The following is a 5,698-nucleotide window of genomic DNA, read 5'->3' as shown; positions in this document are numbered from 1 at the left end:
AGCTCTCTACGGGAAACTCACTGCTAAGAGACGCCCCTCTACAATTTTAAAAACAATGCATAGTTCTATGGACCCATACTTATAGAAAGCATTAAAACCTTATGCTTCAACTCATTCGAACTGCAGAGATAGTTACAATTGATGTTTTGGTCATATTTCATCCTAGTTTTGCAATCCATTCAACATTACCGAATTAATTTACCAAAATTGTGACCGACAGAAAAGTAGGGCGGATTCTAGTTCAGAAACAAAAATACTCCATGAGAAGCTTGGTTAGCTATTCGAATTCACCGCTGCACCAACATAAGTCATACGCACATACATAAACCATGGTCTTGAATTCTTGAAGGTTCATAAAACGCTCATTCTAATGGCAACCGAAAGAGTTATAATTCGCCTTTGCCTGGTAAGTGTAGGCCTACAATACTCAGCTGACTAACGAACATCATAAGCTATGTTCCATAAGTTTGTCGCTTGTTACTGAGAGAGAGCTTTCATGAACAGACGTGGGTGAAACGTCATAGATTCTAAATAAAGCGACACCTGGTGAGGCGCTGTCAAAGGCTTAGTATACTGTATACTAAATAGGAAGATGGACTGAAAAACAGAGTGTAGTCAATTCTCGCGTCGTTCTCGAAGTAGCTCTCAGTAAGTCTCTAGTATTACGAAGTATAGATAGTGTCACACTTATGGAACATATTTTATAAACTTATGGGAACAGGCATGCACCGATTTTCTTCGACTGATTATTCCGCACTCATTGTACTCGTCAGAGTTAAAATGCCTTCGCTTCAGCAATCGCAATCCGAACCCTTAATTGCAACCAAAAATAAAATAGAAAATCTCTATCTTTCGCCAGAGCCATTTACGACTTGCTCTAACAACTCTCCAATGAAGCAACCTTTTTTTCACAAGCTACAATCACAACCCTATAACACTCTCCATAATTATGGGTCTGCAGTATGGGCTTAAGCACGGCCAACTTAGATACTCGACAAGCTCGCCAATGAGGCCAGCCAAGTTTGATCGCCCTCTATGTTAACGAGCGTATGAAAAAAAACCTGAAAAAAATATGAAGCCGGGACAAAAAGAGACGAGCTAAAATTTTTTTATAATGTTAATCCTATGGGGCATGGTCCCGAGAGTGGATTCTATCAGCAATTAAGAGTCCTTTTTAAAATGTTTCCAATTTTTGACAACTCTGGGTATTTTATGAGGCGTGAAGTAAGTTTTGAGCTTCATTTTGAACCTAATTTCATAATTTTACATAAATTATTTCGCTTTCAATAAATTATTGTTCCTAAGCCTTGGTCATGTTTTTGTTTAAGCAAGCCGGGACAACTCGGGACGAGCTAAAATAAGATTCTAATGCTATTCCTATGGAAAATGGTTTCGAAACTGGATTCTACCTTTAATTAGGAGTCGTTTTCAAAATGTTCCCGATTTTTATCAACTCTGGGGATTTTATAAGGCGTGAATCATATTTTGGGCTTCATTTTGAACCTAATTTAAAAAATTTATATCCATTGTTTCACTCCCAATAATTTTCTGAACTTGGACCTTGGCTCGTCTCTGTGTTATTTTAAAATATTACACTACGGAATTGTTGGTTTTATGGAATAAGATTTAATATTATATTAAATGTATGTATTGTGGATGTTAAATAGTGCATTGCATTTAAATAAACAATGTTTAAACTGAATGTTTGTCATATGACTCGTAGTTAGAATTTCAAAACTTTACGACTAATGGGTTTGTTCGTGAGGTCTTTGGTAACATTTAAATTTTTTGGGAAATGTTATGCCATTTTCTGGATGTGTTGCTGATTGCCGCAGTCTTCAAGCTTGAGAAGTAACAGAGACTTTACTTTTGGCAGGATTCTTATTTTGGCAAGTCTGGTATTGTAGCTTCAACATAATTTTGAAGGTTCGCTACAAAAGTTCTGCTTGGGTACCGAAGATTTCCTTTAGAAGCTTGACAAGTATTTATATTATTAAATTACACATAAGATGAATTTTTGTGATAAAATAAAACGGCAAAAAAATTATTTTTCAAATTTATTGAGTTTTGACATTGCAATATTTACAAATTCAAATTTCGCGGGAAATGAAGCCAGGCTTCATAATTATTATGAAGCCTGGCTTCATTTCCCGCGAAATTTGAATTTGTAAATATTGCAATGTCAAAACTCAATAAATTTGAAAAATAATTTTTTTGCCGTTTTATTTTATCACAAAAATTCATCTTATGTGTAATTTAATAATATAAATACTTGTCAAGCTTCTAAAGGAAATCTTCGGTACCCAAGCAGAACTTTTGTAGCGAACCTTCAAAATTATGTTGAAGCTACAATACCAGACTTGCCAAAATAAGAATCCTGCCAAAAGTAAAGTCTCTGTTACTTCTCAAGCTTGAAGACTGCGGCAATCAGCAACACATCCAGAAAATGGCATAACATTTCCCAAAAAATTTAAATGTTACCAAAGACCTCACGAACAAACCCATTAGTCGTAAAGTTTTGAAATTCTAACTACGAGTCATATGACAAACATTCAGTTTAAACATTGTTTATTTAAATGCAATGCACTATTTAACATCCACAATACATACATTTAATATAATATTAAATCTTATTCCATAAAACCAACAATTCCGTAGTGTAATATTTTAAAATAACACAGAGACGAGCCAAGGTCCAAGTTCAGAAAATTATTGGGAGTGAAACAATGGATATAAATTTTTTAAATTAGGTTCAAAATGAAGCCCAAAATATGATTCACGCCTTATAAAATCCCCAGAGTTGATAAAAATCGGGAACATTTTGAAAACGACTCCTAATTAAAGGTAGAATCCAGTTTCGAAACCATTTTCCATAGGAATAGCATTAGAATCTTATTTTAGCTCGTCCCGAGTTGTCCCGGCTTGCTTAAACAAAAACATGACCAAGGCTTAGGAACAATAATTTATTGAAAGCGAAATAATTTATGTAAAATTATGAAATTAGGTTCAAAATGAAGCTCAAAACTTACTTCACGCCTCATAAAATACCCAGAGTTGTCAAAAATTGGAAACATTTTAAAAAGGACTCTTAATTGCTGATAGAATCCACTCTCGGGACCATGCCCCATAGGATTAACATTATAAAAAAATTTTAGCTCGTCTCTTTTTGTCCCGGCTTCATATTTTTTTCAGGTTTTTTTTCATACGCTCGTTAACATAGAGGGCGATCAAACTTGGCTGGCCTCATTGGCGAGCTTGTCGAGTATCTAAGTTGGCCGTGGCTTAAGAGACTACATTGAAGAGACTGGCACCCCATCAGGCGTCACCTCCAAACTGGAACAGAATAAAGACATGGCCTTAGTCGGGTTACGGGTAAAGATAGATATCACAGTAGGAGATCATTATTTCTCTTTTCGTCAAATCTAAGACCATTAAACACAGATGGACTAGAATGATAAGCTTAAACCCCTATCTTGAAATTTCAGCGCGTATCATCGCCCCTAGCGGGAGACTCCCGAAACATTTCAAGGCATCTTTGTGACCTTTATTATGTCGTCTGCTCTGTTGAATTTTTATGATTGTACGGTTAAGGCACGGTTAGGTTTTTTCCTCTCCGCTTTTTCGCCTTTTATGTTCGTTTTCTTATAACTAATTTAAAGGATTAGTTTGGGTATTTAAGATGCCAAGCAAAAGGTGCGCTTTCGGAGTTTGTAAAAATGATCAACGTTATTCTGATAAATCCCATATGAAAGGCATTACTTTCTACACAATACCAAACCCCAAATATCAACTTTCTAAAAGTGAGCTATGGATTAAGGCTTGTATAGTAATTCTTATACCTATTTAAATAAAAAATATAATTGAAAGTAACTTACATTCAACTAAACACTTTCTCTAACTTAGGTTACGTTCTAACCTAACATAGACTTTCGAGCTTTAACGGGCCTAATGTCGTCTGCTATTTCACGCGCCTATTTGTTTCAATATTGGTCGCGGCGTGGCGCTAGAGAGACGCTTCCCACAAGGAACCACCCGCCCTATCTCCATTCCAGTCCATCTGTGTTTAATGGTCTTAGGTCAAATTCGCAGCGAGGAGAAATACTCAGCTTATCTATCTACATAAGTGCTCGTAGCAAATTTGTGACCGAACCATACTTATGGAGAGTGTGATAGGCTTATGATACAATCAATAAACTGGAATGCCGGATTCTCTTTAGACACTTTCTGGTTTCTTAATTAAGTAATCCGTAATTTAGAGGTCAGGAGCAACCGCTGCAATAATTAAGCAAAGGCAATCAATGCTTCGGTCTTCTCTCTATTAGGTTACTTACAAGGGTCTTATAATCAAGTTAAGCACACTTGATAAACTAAGAAATGCCAAGGCGTATCACTATGCAATGTTAAATCACATAAAAAAGAAAGTAGTGTTGAACTATTGCGACTGAACAAGTTTATTTTAAGGGCATTCCGAACGATTCCATTGGATTTTCAGTGAAAGGGTTTCTATGTTTCGAAACTGCTTGCTTAATCCTATTTGTTTAAGACCGCTTAAAGGTCCATTCAGACTGTTAATTACGATCAGTTCGCATCGGTACGTTCATTTCCACGTTCAGACTTGAGAGCAGAAGACTTAAAACTAATAGCTCATATGCTGGTTTTTGAACCAAGACTTTTGAATACTAAAAAAGCCCAAACCAAACTTTTCATATATCGTCTGATAAAGCATAGCTCCCTCGATCACGCGTCAGTAAGGCATGATCGAGTGAGTTATGGCTAAAGAAAAGGGGCTAACGAAGTGGTGACATCTCGACACTCCAAGACGAAACTGAAATTTTCAAACCAAACCAGCGAATCTTTTAAGTACTGTCATTGAGACGCGTGAATAGCCTAATTAAGCGAGCAAATCGATTTCACCGTAGGCAAGGTATTAATCCAGCCTGAATGGGCCTTGAGAACGAACGCTTTTGATTCATTTAAAGCCTTGAATTTTTTTCAGACTCTTCGGAAAGAAAAAAATCTTGAGTGGAATTTAAAGAAGAGTACCTTAATCATTAATTCAAGAAACTATGTGTAAATCAATAAGGAAGCAATTTAGCAATTGGTTAAACAAAAATACCCATTGCGGCAAGTGTGTGTAGTTCGAAACTATTTATGGGATCGTATAATTTTATCGAAGGTTAAATCTTACGTTAGCCAGAACTTACGAACAAGCAATACTACGTCCCAAATTGCAGTCGTACTTGACTTCAACCAGTTAGGTTAGAAAGTTCTGATGGGAGGTTAAAAAATATACGTCTTTCGTTGATACGAATGGGCTATTTTTAGTGTCATTGCCTTGAAAGTGTTAAGACTTCTTGGAAGGCAGAAATATCGAGTAATCAAGCAGCTTTTTTCTAGAATCAGGTTTTGATTAGATCTTAGTAAAACCAGGAATGCATACAGTTAATTGGAATCATTGAGTAGCCATTTTCTCAACATATCTTTGTGGAAAGAGCTAGACTTATCATTATGTGTGACAAGGGATAGATGTAATTTTAGAAGGACGAATGGAGAACGGTTAGTATCTACTCATAGCCAAGTACAGAGCCACTCCCTTCAACACGTAACGAAAATTTTAAATTAGCTTATTGGCTCACTTAAACTACGTTTTGATGACGTTGCTGACGGGGACGGCGAAAAATACGTTATTCCCTTTACC

At 36.2% G+C, this 5,698-nt stretch overlaps 2 long non-coding RNA genes across 4 annotated transcripts; one reads left to right on the top strand and one right to left on the bottom strand.

Annotated features, from left to right (window-relative positions):
* Window positions 1-973: 973 nt before the first annotated feature.
* Window positions 974-1,702, top strand: LOC149616098 (uncharacterized). 2 transcript variants are annotated; one of them, XR_016375785.1, is made up of 2 exons: window positions 974-1,224; window positions 1,333-1,702. It is a non-coding gene; the product is annotated as an uncharacterized LOC149616098 (long non-coding RNA). The 2 variants fall into 2 exon arrangements; XR_016375786.1 differs by having other exon boundaries at window positions 1,329-1,702.
* Window positions 1,703-2,551: 849 nt separating this feature from the next.
* Window positions 2,552-3,287, bottom strand: LOC149616097 (uncharacterized). 2 transcript variants are annotated; one of them, XR_016375788.1, is made up of 2 exons: window positions 3,030-3,287; window positions 2,552-2,925 (listed from the first exon to the last, which is right to left on the bottom strand). It is a non-coding gene; the product is annotated as an uncharacterized LOC149616097 (long non-coding RNA). The 2 variants fall into 2 exon arrangements; XR_016375787.1 differs by having other exon boundaries at window positions 2,552-2,921.
* Window positions 3,288-5,698: the final 2,411 nt, after the last annotated feature.

Source organism: Phalangium opilio, unplaced genomic scaffold (assembly GCF_054372755.1).
Source record: "Phalangium opilio isolate 3A_F unplaced genomic scaffold, DU_Popi_V2 ptg000217l_1, whole genome shotgun sequence".
Lineage (NCBI taxonomy): Eukaryota > Metazoa > Arthropoda > Arachnida > Opiliones > Phalangiidae > Phalangium > Phalangium opilio.
The sequence above is the reverse complement of the archived record's forward strand: the minus strand, read 5'-3'. Positions and strand labels throughout refer to the sequence as shown.